Raw genomic sequence first — 16160 nt, 5'->3', positions numbered from 1 at the left:
AGATTCCAGTAAGCTTCCAATTCCAGCTTTGAACCACCACTGCGCGATGGGTCTAAAGCGGTCATTTTTTAAATTGCAGTTTTATTGAAAAAGTTTGGATGCAGTATTTTTCTCAATATTTGTATTAAGGGAAAAAATGCCACTTAGTGGCTATTTTTCAAAAATATTGCCAAATTATATTTTAAGTTCAATTGTGGGGATCTCCGAAATACTTAGTACCCATAACCAAACAAATCGTGGTACAAAGCTCAATAACACTAATGAAAGCGTCAAATGATTGAATTTCGTAGTTTGTATGCGGAATGGTTAAAAGCTTGCAGCAAATTTTAAACAGCCTTGTGCGTCTCTCTTTATTGCGTTATCCCCTTTAAATGGTAAATAGTTCACTCACCGCACCAAGAATACTCACAAAAACAACAACGTTTTCTCAGGAAGGGCAATGAAATTGATGCATTAAACTTAAATGCCTTCCATTTACATGTTTTTTCTAGTCTAAATACAGCCACCATTTTGAAAGTTTTTTTTTTTTAAATTCCATTTTTAATAAAACAAAAAAAAATTAATTAAAGTTATGACAGGCATGTATTTTTCTCTAACAAAAAACTTTTCGAAAAAATGTCGGTTATATATTTTAAGAGAACTTACTGTTTCTTTATTTTTGTTAATTTTTTACATAATTAGCTTAAATCTGGTTGTACGAAAACAGCTAAAAACGGAACATAAAATCGCTTTTTACAAAAACAAAACACACCGGCAGTTCGGCTCGAAGTTCTTTTTCTTTATCAAATACCAAGCACAAAAAATTTATTGCTGTAATTATGAAAAATGACCGTTTGCCACAAAAACTAATCAAGTTACCCGGAGTGTACTGTAAATGAAATTAAAGCATGACTAAAGTAAAGGCAAAAAGTCATATGAACGCAGCATTTTGGCGGTTTGGATGATATGCTACAAAATTAAAGATATGCAACTTCCTTTACCAAACTTAAAATTCAGCCACCAATTTCCTGGCATCCTTTCTTTTTTTGATGTCTTCATATTAACATTTTACGGTTGTTTTTACATAAGTATAGTATCTACACATGCATATATGCACCAAAATTCATATGTACCAACTTACATATTATATCTGTATGTATTAAACATTTATTTATTATTTTCTTTCTTTGAAATATTCATTTAACATTTGTACTACTTAAGAGCAAATAATATGTATGTTTGTATAAAGACAATTAACCATTTTTTTTGTTGTTGTTTAACATCTAAACTTATTACATCATTATCATTGATACATAGGTAAGTAAATATTTATTAATTAACATACATATGTACATATGTATGTATGTATGTAAACATATGAATACACATATATTTTTTGTCTACACTTGTATAAATATTATTCTTTTGTAAATTTATTAATTTTAAGCATGAAACAAACCAATTTTATCAAATTAAACAAATCTACACGCCTTGTCAACATTTCAAGCTAAGCTTTATTATTTTTTTATTATTAATATTTCTAAGAAAAATATAAACGAAAATACAAGAAAAATATTATTTTTATTGCAGTAATGTAATTTCCTCTAATTAAATTAAGTTACGTGTTAAGCTTTTTTTTAAGGATTAAAATTTTTTCTTGTTGTATTTTTTTTTTTTTTGTTTAATTTATTTATATCATTCTTATATATGTATATAATTCCTTTTGCACAAAATAATATTAAATAATTTCGTTTTTGTTTTGTTTAACAAACTAGTTTTTAAGTTATAGTTACCATGCATATTTACAGCTAAGAAACATTTTATTGTTGTTGTTGGTACTAAAGATATTTTACTTAGACAATTTCGTTACTCCTTGGGTATAACATTTCCTTTCATTTATATTATTTTAACTAATTTGAATTGCATTTTTTATTTCTATGGTGTTTTCCTTTGCTTGCGGCTGCAGGACCAGTTAAATAACCTGGAAAAGAAAAATTGAAATAGAAGTTAAATAAAAATTCCAAATTGATATCTATGTGTGTAGGTATAACATTCAGTGAATAGTTGGGTGGTTACAGGTGCGCAGTTCGAACCTCGGTTTTGCCAAATGGAACCGTGTACCTATACTAACTACAGCTAAAAATAATTTTTCAGTAGCTTATATCACTAATCCTATTTTTCTAAGTGTAAGTTAAACTAAAATACCTGACCTACCTCAACATATGATCGCGCTATGTGATCACTGACCTAGATTTTGTTACATACGTTCGCTTTATGCACAGATTTGCATATAGATGTATATATATTGCAAATATAAAAAACAAGTCTGAGAGCGAGAGCAAATATTTAATGCTAGTTAAAGAAGTGCCAGAGAGATATATGTATATACGCGTGTAAATATGTACACGTATAAAAATAACTTTCAAGGCTGCGAAAATAAAGATCAAGTAATGCAAAAAGTTCAATCTATATCAAAGTGTGTAAATTTGTAACGATGTATTTATATGTACATTATGTACGTAAAAGCGATCACTCAAAGGAGAACATTAAACCAAAGTCGTGTAGGTATGCACAAATGTACTTACATACGTGTATATGGATTGTCAAATCATACAAAAAATTAATAATATAAAAAGCAAACAGTAGGGTGTAGGAAAGTTATGGCAAAGCACTTACATTAGGTGCATTCTTTTGCAATCGAGCTACAAAAAAAAACACTCACTTATATGACAAGATACACGCAAAGCAACAACACAAACTCGGCTATTTATCCGAGTTCAGCCAGGTCGGTTAAAAAATACGCGACCTGAAGGATAGTGTTGTTAAGTGAAAAGACTGCTCTATTGTGAATTCTCAATGGGAAAGTGGATATGGAAATTTTTGTTTCCTTATATACGTGACTTACACGAAAAATTGTAAACGTTTAATTTGTTTGGGGTAAAATTGACTAAAAATTACAATTGAAATAAATGTATTTACACGCATTAAATTGTGATTGTTTTTATTTTATCGTCTGTGTTTATTTCAAAGTTTACGCTGCGATTGCCATATGAATTGCACATACATTGGACAAATTTTATTAAAAATAAGTAAAAATCGATATGGCAGCAGGATTCTCTTACTTGAACTTAGAAACTTAACTTAGAAACATGGTTGCCACTTACCCCCTTTTTTTTTTGTCTACCAAAAACTGTACGGGAATATAAAAAATTTTCCAAAATGTGTTTTAGCTATAGATTTACTTAACCAAACATTTTACGAATAGTTAAAAAAACTAATTTGTCGCGAGTATTGTGAAATATTTCTTAAAAAAATTCTCTGTAAAAGCAGGCAAATCGTTTTTTTTTTTTATAAACTTGGTTGACCGAATAAACGCGACCTATGTATATACATCTATTGTCCTGAGAATATAAAAGTTAATCACATAAATATAAACTACACAAGACAAAGATAACGCATTTATTTGCTATTTAGCTTAAAAATCAACGCGAAGACTTAGCCAGTTGCAGCGCGCTTTATTGTACTAAAATTTAATAAGCTATAAAACTGTGCACCAGAATAAAAAATTTTACTTGGTGATATTTTTTATAACATAATAATTATTTTTGAGCTATAGGCCGTATGTTAAATAAAACATTAAATATTTTTCTGTTTTATTTACTTTTTAGTTTTATTTTGGTCGATATTTCGCCTTCAGTCTGAAGGCATCTTCATTAACTATTAGCTTTGTCCGGTCGACAACTGGCTGAGTCAGTGGGATCGTCGGTTCGAATCCTACTGAAAGAAGTGTGACGAGGAAATGTGTTGATTTCCGAAATAGCTATCACTTCTACCATTTTTTCGAATTATTGTTGCTTTTCCACAATAAAAATTTTCATTTAAAACGGCCTCGAGCTCAATATAAATTGTTGAATATAATATGTATAAAATGTATTAGCTGGATGAGGAGAATCGATTTTCTTCAAAATTGCTACTTTTTCCGCACTTCGCACTAAAAAGTTTTATATAAACAAAAAACAAAAAATCAAAAATCGTTCTCAAGTGGTATCTCGCTAATATATGTATGTACATCTATTGTCCTGAGAATATAAAAGTGCAATCCAGCCTTAGAGCTCTTGTAAAATTAGATGTCGGTCCTGGACAGGACACTCTCTCGATAATCGTTGCCAGAAATAAGTATAAAAGTCTTAGACCTACCAAAAACCTGTTAAGATCTGATTATGCATACTTCGCACCAGCGCAATAAAAATGTAGCTTAAGAAAATGTGAAGCAAAATCTAAACTCAACAGATTGCAAAGTTTTTAAAAGTTCTGCTAATTTTTGGGTAGTGGTATATATACAAAATACTTACAGAGTACATACGAAATTACAGTTTGAAGTTTATGCGAAGTATGCATAATCAGACTATTATGCGTGCTTTATCAAACAATCAATAGAGACTTTCAGCTGTCCACAACAAGCCTTGATCGTGCCTGACTGTCAGCCTCCATTTCTCTTTCTACGAAGAACTTCGCTGTTTCAGTTAAACCTTTTATTCAGGGTTTACTCTAGATACCTCCACTCTTACGATAAATAAATCTTCGAAATTTCCGGTTGAGATTAAGCTACGTTGACTTTCGTTCTTTTGTTAAAGTTGGCGATGGTGGACTTTAGTGGAATTGTTGATAGACTCTTTTCAGAGCATTTTTTAATCAGTTCTAAGGCTGCGTGTAAACTAGATGGAATGTTGCAGCCACCACGTAGATGAGTAGCTTAGTGAACGCATCCATATTACGTGACCCACCTTTTCGAATTTTGAACAAATATAAACATACAAATAGATTTGCATTTGCTAGTTTATGTCAACTACTCCATGCAAATTTTAATTTCTGTGACCAATTAATTTGAACCGCTGGATATATCACAATTTTCATTATTTTTCATTTTATTACAACTATGTAGATAAAAATAGAGAAATAGCTGAAAATGCGATTTTTTTTACCGAATAAGCAAAACCGTGTATGTACCAAAAACACCACACAACTACTCCTTTCCCTAACTTTGTACGATATTTCGTACCAATTTCAATGGGCCATAGACCACGCAAAGACAATTTTTTTTTTTTTTATTTTAGACAAAGTAGTCGTGAAAAATTTAGTGTTGATTTTTTTGGATGACTAGTTTAGAAAAAGCGAAAAATTCGTGTTTTAAATACTATTTTCAGAGAAAAACGCAATCATTCTAAAGTTGTACCCGACACACGTTGAAAATATTTACATAATTAATGCAATGTCTGGAACCTTATATGATCGCACACAACGGTTAAAATACCATCGATGTTATTTAGAAACAGAAACCCATTTGTTAGTGGCTATTATCCTCAATTGACTAAGAAACTATTTAAGCTGAATTATTGCGTTTTTTTATGGTCGGTTTTATGTCTTTTAAAATTTTTTCCTCAAAATATTTCAGCACTTTCATCGGCAAATATAAACTTATCAGACATGCAAATATCATAGAAAGATTAAATAAAATCACGCTCAGCGAAAAAATCACATCATTCGACAAATTTCCGCGCTGATTGACTAATCAAACACTCCATCCACAAATGGCATAACCGCTATATGCGATATAAATGCATATCTACACAAATGCCGCCAATAAATACAGTTGGCAACATTTACATCCGATTTGAAAGGCCTACAAAATGCGACAGTTAAGTGTCAACTCGCACATAAAATTCAATTACGCAACTACGAAACTGTGTCTAGCAATGCAAAGCAAGGAGATCCAAGGAAAAGGAGGGCAAAAGCAGAGGAGTAGCGCGAGCAAACTGGTGGCAGCTGTAATAAAATTACCACAACTATATTTTAAGGATCAGCGGCAAAAACGCAATGTAATACTCCACCCTTTAAATTAAATGTGTCTCCATCTACTAAAGCTATTAAATTGGTACCCGGGGGGAAAATTTACGACTAACAACAACAATTTGCGCGATTTATTTTTATTATATCGCGAAAAATCCTTCTAAATGTAGGCCTATTTTTTTTTGCCCAAAGTATGTATTTTAGTGCAAATATTTCACGCCAATGTTGGCTTTTAAATGGGGTTTGTGCCAATACTAAATTTTATTGCAAGTCATCTAATTTTCCAGTCATCTATTTAAGCCGCTGTGAATTTCTTGTGTGCCATTTAGATTTTATATCGCCAACTTCCCGCTGCTTTACAGCTACTGCTAGTATGTATGTATTTATCTAATACGCACATAGAACGCGTGACCACATTTGCATAGAAATCTTCTGCGATTAAATATATATATATATTTTTTTTTTTATCTGCCAGCATTCGATGAGTCCGCTTTATCTCTGCATACATTTGTGAATAATTTAACACTCTGCTAGTGTCATGTCATTTTCGCTTTTCTCCCCCCGCTCACTACTTCCTCCAATCACCACCATCTTGGCTTGTCACTTATCATTGCGTTGACACTGTCGGCTGCGGCAAATGGCAAGTGGCAAGTGTCAGTCGAATTAATGAATAATTTAGTTGTTGCCTATTTGCAAGTTTGTCGCCTCTGTGCTGTGCCTACTTAACTGTCCCTTCGTGTTACGCTTCTATGTAAAACATTTAACTAGCTTTTAAGTTGGCAGTTCTGTTGGACTTTGCTTCGGGGGATTATCCTTAGTACATATCTTCTCCGCGCATACCAAACTTAATGGTCAATTTGTCACTCACTTTATTGCAGTTTAATGAAGTGCTAGAATGCTTACATTTTCACTGCGACTCAATAAGATAAGCAACCCATTTTTTATGAAGTGCTACACATAAAATAGCCTTTTGGAAAAATAAAAAAATGTCCTGATTCTGTAAGTACATAATCAGTGTTGCCATGTTAGCCGTTTTTCGGCTAGATTTAGCCGGTTGCGATAGCAAACAGCCGGAAAAATTTCGATTTAGCCGGCAGCCGATTTTGCTATTTGTCTTGTTTTCTTAAAAATCAAATATTTGTATGTATGTATATGTTTCCATTTTTGAATAAGCGATCCAAAATCTGTTAGAAATGGCTACTAGCCAGGGTTATATAAAATTGGGCCGATTTCGCTTATTTTTATTTTAAACGAATATATTTTTTCTAAAGAAGGCCGTAAGGTAAAAACTTTTTTTTTGCTGAGAACTTATTTAAATTCCAAAAAACCGAAGGCCAACTGGAATTTAAAGAACCAACACTGCAACGCATCAACGTGGAAATAAAAGATCACAAATTTCTATGTAAAGCAAAACTCTCTGGAAAGACAATAGGCTTATTCTTCGAAAATCCAGCGAGAATTATCACTCAAAATATCAGATAGTAAGAAAAAATGGTCCCAAATTCTTACTCAATTAGCGAAACTAACAAATTTCTGCCCAAACCCAAATATGCAGGATTTGCAAGTTTCCCTGCCAGCTAGTGTCCCCGGTTGCATTTCAAACATTAGAAATTTGTATAGAATTTTTAAAATTCTTTCAACAAACCGATATATGTGAGCAGTGGACCACCCACTCATTAAATACCGCCCGCCGCCGAAAAAGCGGACGGATTTCAGTAAGCCTGAAAGAACAAATAGTTCGATGAGGACTGTTAGAAAGCTGCAGGGAAAAAAGGTACTACCTATGAGCCACGCTGCGATTGGACGCACCGCTCTCTATGTGGGAACTGAAGAGGCGGGCGAGACGTATTTGCCGCAATAAGAAGAAAGAGGCTGGAATACGGGAGTGCGAAGAGCTTGAAATGCTCAGACGCGGCAGAAAAGACGACCGCAAATTTTATCAGACTTACGGAAGGTTCCATGGTCAGGGAAAATCCCTGTAAGAACTACCATTGCGAGGAAGTAACCGATGTCCGAGGATACTTAAATTATGGAGGGAACACTGAAAGTAGTGGAGAAGGCGAACCCAAGCCCCCAGTCGATGATGACGGAATCGATGTCACACCGCCTGACTATGGATATTAGGTTTGGTTTTCTCGAGCATATTGTATGAAAGCCCACCGTCAACGAACTGATTGGATAAGTTCAGTGTGGCCTTATATTGGAAAAAATAAGGGAGGGTCAAATCGACACACACCATAAATTTAACAATTTCAAAGCCGTATTCGACGACACGAGAAGGAGTTGCCTTTATACCGAGATATGTATATGAATTTGTGGGAAAAGCCTTCCTCTGCAAAGCATACACCAGGTGTAGAAGGACTAGCGTTCACTAGACCGTTTCAATAGGCGTTAGTTGGCAATAAAATCGCCTAGGCGGCTACAATGCTAAGAAAAAGGATTGACGGACTAAGGGTCTAACACTAACAAAGCCTGATGTTAAGGATCTTGTGTACAATAATTAATCTCGGAATGTTTCACTTGAATGCAGATGATCTCTAATGAGATTTAAAAAAATTTCATCGAACATCCTAACTACAAACTTGGCAAACTCGATGTTTTTATTTTTATTTTTTTTTAGCTTTAGATATGGAACTCGAAATGAAAATAAAATATGCATCTTGTACAAAATAAATATGTGGTAAATCTTTATGTAAAGAGGGCCCGCAAATTTGCAGCCAATCAATTATAAGTTACCGATCACAATTATCCAGCAAAAGAAGTAATGTATGAGGCATAGAAGGAGACAGCTCTGGGCGAGATATACTCACACAATAGCAAATTATGTATGTACGTACAAATTGGCGACAATTTAATAACAGTTAAGCTCGCGCGCTTCAACGCAAACGCGACACAAGTGGCACAATTGAAAGTACGTAACAGCAATGATGCACTACACGCCTCCTCCACCCACACCCATACAGATTTCTACGAAAGCGTTCAATTCACTTATTTTATGGATGCATGTGTGTGCTTCGTTCACTTCAGCTGCTTCTCAGAAAACAGCAACAACAAAAACGGCCATCATTGTTGAGGTGTTTATGCCCGTGCAACCAGTCATTTATGCCAGCGACCCCCACAAGCGAACACTTCATAAGCACACGTTGCCGGTGTCATTGTGAAACAGTAGAAGCGTTGGTGGTTACAAAAACAACAACAACAACAACAACAACAGAAGGAATAACAGGAAGTAGCAACGTTAATAAGCAAACAATTGGAAACAGAAGGAGCCACATTAAAAACCACAATCACGCCCACTTAATCGCGGTGAAGTGTGCTAAATGTAGAGTGAGAATGGAATGAGAAGAGATTGTTGAGGGAATTGCGAAGTTGAAGCAGCACTCCGCGGCAGGATAGCGAATTACGAGGACAATAGAAGTGGTTGACGAAGAATGAAGTCGAGTGAGGTGTGCAAGCAGTTGGCAAGGACGCAAGCAGTGCCTGTTGCAACTCAACTCAACTCCAGTACTCAAAACCAGTACTAACTACATACATATGTATGTATGTATGGATAGAGTTCTCGTTATTCAGCAGCAGCAGCCTTTGCTGGAAGCTGCTTAAAGTACTTAAGGATTTATGTGCAATGCATTTGCGTAAAATATGTTTGCTAGTATTTTTTTATGTTTGTATGTACATACATTTTTTTGTGCTTTCATTGTGTGAATGGCAAATGATAGCTAGAGTGATTACCACTTGTTGAATGCGAATTGTGCAGCCAGAACGCAAGCACCTGCACTCCCTTGCCCGACAATTGTCTGGATGCTTTACTAAGAATTGCCACTCGCTTACGCCAATGCAACAGGAGGGCACGGCAGGACAGACCAACCAGCAAGCCAAGTGGAAAATAAATAAACAAAATGAAATAAAAACTCGCACAATAAAATGCGACCGACCTGCTTTTTTCACAGCACCATATGTATGTATGTCTGTCTTTTACTCCTTCCAGTTGCGTATAAACCTTCCGTCTGTCTCTTGGCTAAATAATCCCACAATAGAACTGCTAGCGCCAAAGGCTAAAAGCGCGTTTTCAAGTGGTGTATCGAAAACAATAGACAAACTCAACAATCGTGCAAAAAAGCACAAGCAACAATAATCTTAAGACTTAAATGGGTGAAAAAGTGTAAATGTGGAAGCTGCTTTCAAAAGAAGTGTACACTTATGTTTATGGCGCTTTGTGTGTAGAAGAACTATATATTGTTATATATACATATATATATCCATATTAGACTGCTATCACCAAAAAAAGTTGCTGGTTTTCCGCCGGGACTACAAAATTTATTATATTTTTAGACGCCCAGCAAAATATTTCGGAAAAAATATTAAGATTTAAGCCAGCTGGAGTTTCTTCTTTATTTTGAATAAAAATAGTTTCTTAAAGAACTTTGTGAAAAAAGTTCCCTCAGATGACAAAAAAGATTAGGCTTAAAAAATCTGCATACAAATATTTAAAAATCTTTTCAATAAAATCGTAATAATAAGATTTTTGATGCTGTTTTTTTTACTTTTTACTTTAGATTGATTTACGAAAAACTTAAATAACTGGGTCAAAACTATTCTGATTTGAAAAAAGTTAAAAAACAGCAGTAAAAATCCGATTATTACGATTTTGTTCAAAAATTTTGTTTAATTTCTTTTTAATATTTTTATGTAAATGTCTTAAGCTTAAACCGATTTGTCATTGGAGGGGATTTTTTCAAGAAGCAACTTTAAGAAACTATTTTTATTCATAAAAACTCCATTTTTGGAGGTATTTTCAAATCGGTCCAGCGCGCTTACATCTATTTTTTCGAAGTATTTTGGTGGCCGTCTTAAAATATAATAGATTTTATAATTCGAATGGAAAAGCAGAAACGATTTTTTTTTTTTTTTTTTTTTTTTTTTTATGGGGAGTATGTAGTCTAATGTATATACATAACATGTACATGTAACATGTATGTTACATGTGCAGCTGTTCGTGGGAATTTCAAGTGTATGTACGTGAGTCCTCAAGGCAATAATGAGTATGTGTTGAAAAGGTGCTAGGCAAACAAAATAATATTGTCTGTCGCCTTTTTGAACTCGCAAAAGCTCATTGAATACTGACATACACATGTACATGCATATGTATGTACATATGGGGCGTTCCATACCAAAATGGACACAGTTAATGGATAAACGAACAGATATAATAATAAATATGAAATTTGAGCTTGATTAATACATACATATTTAAAAACGTTACAGCACAAAAACAAAAACAAATCGCTGTAATAGTTTTCCAAATATCTCGAGAAAAAATTTAAAAAAATCACACATAAACACATCAAAATTCTCTATGAAAAGAAATTTTTTTTTAATTTTTTTTCTTTGAAAATTTTTTTCACATACAAATTTATTGATAAAAAAAATATTTTTTAAAAACATGTCATCTGAAAATAAGCTGAAAAAAATCACAGTGGTAGCGCTGAGTATTGCGCAATATTTAAGTATAGTATTAGTGCGAGGGTGCACTCTACAATAATTTGAGTTATGATTTTTTTTTTTACACCGAAGTTGAGTAAAATGAGTAGATTACGAAGTTAGAAATTTTTTAACTTTGTTTTCAGAATTTAATATTGTGAATGGAATATTTAAATTTGTGAGTGGTGGGACATCTCCATGTAACTGGTGTAAAGTAATTATGCATGAAATAAAAGTTTCCATAGAAAAAAATTACAACTTCCTTTGATTTCTTTAATATTTTCCCGCAGGCTAATGAAATAGTCATTTAAAAATTGGTTACTACTGAAATAGAGATAATTAGGGCATATTTAAATATATTTCGTTTTCCACTTTTCAATGGAATTACCCTTTTATAATTCTCATGGCAAAACAGTAACGATTTTTTTTCTATGGAAAGTGATGCACCTTAATGTAAAAAAAATATACGAGTTTAGATACATTTACCCTGCAGGAAAACTTAAGCTTAAAGCCTTGGTGTGAGTTGTATATTTTCAATTAAGAATGATTTTTGCCGGAAGTTGTGGCTGAGTGGTTAGAGATGTGTTGTACCACTTCGTAGAAGCTGGGTTCTATGCCCGGTTCGGGCAACATCTAATGTCGTATTTCTGTGTAGAGGGCACTGAGAAGGCAACATTTTTCTGTAGAAATGAAAACGCCATAAATTAGAAACAGCGGTCACCCTCGGTTGGCAGTGGCAAACCTCCGGGTGTATTTCTGCCTAGGGATGCAAATTTTGCAGGGTAAAAGCGATACATCGATGTTTCGATGCATCGGAAAAATGAACATCGATGCTAAAATACACCGCCAGGAGAATATCGATATATCGATGGTTTCCGATGTTTCACAATTTGTTAGGTTGTAGTCACATTAAAAGGAAAACTTAAAACTTTTCAATTACAACTCTCTGTAATTCAATTAGAAAAATACTTACATATTTATGGATGTATTTATTTACCATTCTTCTACTCTTCCTATAAATACAATAAAAATGCATACCGTAGTAAGGTCGCTGAGACTAAAGTTCCAAGGCCCAAGTTCGGCTCATTTTTAATGATTAAGTACGCATTTTTAATATCGAAAGATACGAGTAACCTCGGAATTTCCGAGTGTTCACCAAAAGAATAAGTAATAAAAATTCATGGCCAGTCAAAAATTGTAGGAGCATAATGGGTAAGTTGAATTCAAGTCTGAGTCACACTAAAGTCGATGTTAAAACATCGTTGAAACTGGCATCGATGTATCGTAAATTTAGCGATTTTAGGCAATTGTAAACATCGATTGCAAATATCGAATTTTGAACCGATATTATCGATGTTTCAAAAATATCGATGCATCCTTTGCATCCCTATTTCTACCATGAAAAATCTTTTCAACATACCATTTGCCGTTTGAAGGCGGCGTAAAACTGGAGAGATCCATTTGTGTAACAACATCAAGACGCCCAGCACGAATTGGAGAAAAAGCTCGGCCAAACCCTTTTTTTCCCGTAACACGGACTTTTATTTTTTATTTAAAATTTATATTTATAGATTCTATTTATAGTTTCGTAAAGCGACATGCGATACATTACTTTCGCATGAAAACGCTGTAGAGAAATTCTTGCATATTTTCGTGCGTAGGTTATAGGGGCTATCCATTACTTTTAGCATTCCCAAACATTACTTTTCCTACTGGTATTATGACAGACACATACATATGTACATATGTTTGAGTATAGAAAAAATATTTGATAATTTCTTTAATACTAAATATTTATATACATAGAGTCTAGAAAATAGCAAACACTTGGCTTGATTCGCGACGCTTTATTTTTTCATATACCTCTATCTTCGAAAAGGATTTTTCGGAAAAAATATATATTTACAAGTCATATCTAAGATAAAGTTAAGTTGAGTTGAGTTTTTTAAACTGGTGGAAGCCCTCCTAAATATATTTTAGAAATAAAGCCTTTTCAAAATTTCCTTTTTGGTTGTTGTTGTTTCCGACAGGGTGGGTGTATTCCTATTTTGGAACGAATTTCCGTCATCCTTTGTCAAATTTGCCAGCGTTGTGCCATCTTCAGTGTCATTTTTTGTTCTCGGAGAATACATCACACCTTTTCAAAAGCTTTTCGATGATACCCATCTTTTAATAATTCATCCAGCTTATTAAATAATTTGACTGTCACTTTATAAGCACGTGGCAATCCTCTTCAAACATTTTAAATGTTCAATCCCAAGTTTTCTTAACACTTTTTCGCTTCATATTTCAAATAAGGTAATTAAAATCGACTTTTTAAAGAGGTGATAACCCTTTTCAAAAGTGGTTTGCACTAACACATCCTTAAATATCCTTCGTATAATATTGCGATACATATTTTAATTAAGTGGCGAATGAAGTTCAACTTTATTTCTTAAACATGTGGCAAGCCCGCTAAATATAGTTGAGAAACAAAGATTTTTCAAACTCCATTCGATTTATACCCGTATTTTCATAATTCAATTTAACTTATTTAGCAATTTTTATTTAATTTTTTAAACAGGTGGAGACCTTCTTCCAACACTACAAAAAAAGTTATTTGTGTTCAAACTAAAGACTTCTTAACACCCTCTTGTTTGACATCCATATTTAGACATTTCATATAACTTATGGATAAGTTAACTTAATTCGACATTCCAACAGTTGGCAACCCTCTTCAAAATATTTTCAAACTACTACCTTCTGCAACCGCTTTTATTTGGCACCCATATCGTTTTGGAAAAATCGAAACATTAGGGCATTGATTATTTAATATTTGGGTTTTAATTGTAAAACAGGTGGCAACCCTTTTAGAAAAAATAAAACCAACTTGCACATATACAGGTCAAGCGCTTTAATTTGACACCCCATTTTAGAAAATCGAGCAAACGGTGCAGATTTTTTTATTCTGGACAAAAAATGTCTTTGCGTATTATACATATGTATATAGATTAGACACCGCGTACCTAAGGCCGCGACCGTGCAATGAGCGGATGCGCGGCTGGGCACTGAGCGGCTGAAAATTGAAACATATGAAATAAAAAATATTCCAAATGTTAGTCCAATCTACAAGTCAAGGTCTATAATTTGACAGCTCATTTTTGAAATTAGTAGAATTAGTAACCCATTTAGCATATCAAATAGTTTTAGAATAAATTTTTTAATTGAACATTTTAAACAGAAACTATCAGGCCTATCGAAAAGTTATGTATTAACGGTTTATGGAGAATTCCATTGGCTTTCATTTGCCGTACCTCCTATTAAGATTATTCAATTAGTTTGCAAGATATACGCGATTAAGTGGAACCTAAAAAATAACGGTAAATTGCAAATATCTCAAAAACGTATCCATAGAAACAAGTAAACTCGATCACCGATTCCGAATCACCGAGCAATTTTACATAGGAGTGGCGTCTGAAGAGCAAAAAAAACTAAAATCGGTAGTAGGTAGAGCTATAAACTTTAGGTAACTTAATAAAAATACAGAGAATTCCTTCTTGATTACATTGAAAAGATAGTCCCACAAAAAATAAGAAGGCTTTTTAAAGAAAACCCATAGCGATATCTTTTGATTTTTGATTTATTAAGTAGTTTTCGCTTTGAGTGGATGGACACGAACAGCCTAAGTTTATTAAAAAAAATTTAATACAAAAAGAAAACTGTAAATACTAAGGTTGCGCTATTCAAATAACACAGAATGAAGGTGCCTGTCAGCACCGCCTTGAAATGCAGTCTAATTTGACAGTTGGTGTCGTAATTTGTGGCACCTACAAATCGGCTATCCAGATGCCACATCAAATGTCATTATTGTTTACAACTAGACTGCGGATTTTTATGCAGAAAACGAAGCCTAAAACTATGTACCCCATAACTATAAACAAAATGTATACCCGTGTTAAAAAATTTAAGCGGCTAGAGAAATTACGCAAACCGCAATAATGTACGAAATAGCACAAACGCATTTCGCGGCTATTTAAAATTTGAAAACGGAACTGAAAGCAGCAGAACAGGCAAACACTTGGAATACAAAAAAAAAAAAGTAAAATATAAGCATCAAGTCACAAGAAAGAAAAAAAATTAGAATAAAATTGGCTGTATCCTAGCAGCGTCGACAACAGTTGTGCCCCAGTGGCAAAAGGAGAAGCTAAATAAATGAATGTAATAAAAAAAAAAAATTAGAAAAACCGCTTAGTGTCCACGCCAAAGTTTGTCGCGGCTTTTACCAAAAAAAAAAACTAAAAATTCAATATAAAAACTTTCGCTAGCAACCACTGCCGCCGTTTCAGCAGGGAATTTCCCACCTTACTACATTACGCGGTACAACTGTTAGCACATGGCTTCCTTTTCATGTACATACATACATACATACCTACGTATTTCTACACTGTTGTACCAAGTTGCCAAGCCCACTGCACACGCCCATCCATCCACAAAACATTCCGCAAACGTGCCAACAAAGTGTCAAACACTTTGTCCCTCAGCCATCAAGTTTCCGACATACTTCCTTCCCTTCCCTTCCATGCTTACGACTTGCGGTGAAATTATGTAGCAAAGTTGGCTTCTTTAATTTTAAGTGGCATGTTGCGAGGTGTGAGCTACAAAAAGAAGAAATGAAAATCACATGGAAAGCAAAAAAAAACAAAACAAAAAAAATCATATTGAGCTTTGGAACAAATTCTTTGCAACTTGCTGAATAATTCAATCAAATAAAGCGCACATAGCCATGGGTACAAAGTTCCTGTCATTCATCTAGTTTGCCTTTTTTATTCACCTTCTTTTTTATGCTCCTCATTTTTTGCTACTCTCCATGAGTACTA

At 33.8% G+C, this 16160-nt stretch overlaps 1 protein-coding gene across 3 annotated transcripts in view; it reads right to left on the bottom strand.

The window, feature by feature from the left end:
- Nucleotides 1-1911: 1911 nt before the first annotated feature.
- Nucleotides 1912-16160, bottom strand: part of foxo (forkhead box, sub-group O) — a 132041-nt gene continuing 117792 nt past the window's right edge. For all 3 annotated transcript variants that reach the window (XM_017615072.1, XM_017615073.1, XM_017615071.1), the window contains one exon: nucleotides 1912-1960. The gene's annotated coding sequence lies outside the window, so the exon portion shown is untranslated. The remainder of the gene's footprint in view (nucleotides 1961-16160) is intronic.

This window comes from Rhagoletis zephyria, unplaced genomic scaffold, assembly GCF_001687245.7.
Source record: "Rhagoletis zephyria isolate East Lansing unplaced genomic scaffold, Rhagoletis_zephyria_1.1 Rzeph_scaffold_00961, whole genome shotgun sequence".
NCBI lineage: Eukaryota > Metazoa > Arthropoda > Insecta > Diptera > Tephritidae > Rhagoletis > Rhagoletis zephyria.
The sequence above is the reverse complement of the archived record's forward strand: the minus strand, read 5'-3'. Positions and strand labels throughout refer to the sequence as shown.